The sequence below is a fragment of the Octopus bimaculoides genome, chromosome 16, assembly GCF_001194135.2.
Source record: "Octopus bimaculoides isolate UCB-OBI-ISO-001 chromosome 16, ASM119413v2, whole genome shotgun sequence".
Taxonomy (NCBI): Eukaryota; Metazoa; Mollusca; class Cephalopoda; order Octopoda; family Octopodidae; genus Octopus; species Octopus bimaculoides.
The window spans coordinates 4,585,760-4,586,503 of NC_068996.1; positions in this window are offsets into that span (position 1 = coordinate 4,585,760).

The following is a 744-nucleotide window of genomic DNA, read 5'->3' on the forward strand; positions in this document are numbered from 1 at the left end:
TATATATATATATATATATATATATATATATATATATATATGTATATAGGTTTCCTTGAATGTCTCCACTGTCCTGTTTTCGTTCCCAACGTAGACCCACCATAAATCCAAAATTTTATTTGGGTTCTTATGGGAGCATCTGTGTTCGAAGAGTCATATTGTCGTTCAATGCCCGAAATGAAGAGTCGATGGACAGCCCACAACTGATGAAGGGTCGTTCTTTATGTTACTTGTCCTCTCTTCCATTTGTTTCTCTCGTTGCTAGCGTATTGAACTCATTTGTTTTCATATTTCATGTAGCTTGCTGTTGGTGACGTCTTGTACCCATATATGCATATATACATATATATATAGACACTTGCCGAAGGTGCCACTGCGTGGCACACTTAGGCAAATGACTTCTGCTGTAGCCTCAAGCCGACCAAAGGCTTGTGAGTGGACTTGTTAGTCGGAAACTGAAAGAAGCTCGTCCTATATGTGTGTCTGTGCGTGTGTGTGTGTGTGTGTGTGTGCGTGTGTGTGTATGTGTGTGTGTGTGTGTTTGATCTCCACCATCACTTGACAACCGATGTTGGTGTGTTTACGTCCCCGTCACTTAGTGGTTCAGCATAAGACACCGATAGAGTAAGTACTAGGCTTCGAAAGAATAAGTCCTGGGGTTGATTTGCTCGACTAAAGGTGGTGCCGCAGCATGACTGAAACCCAAAAAAAAGAAGAATAAAAGAATAAAAGAATGTCCATCAA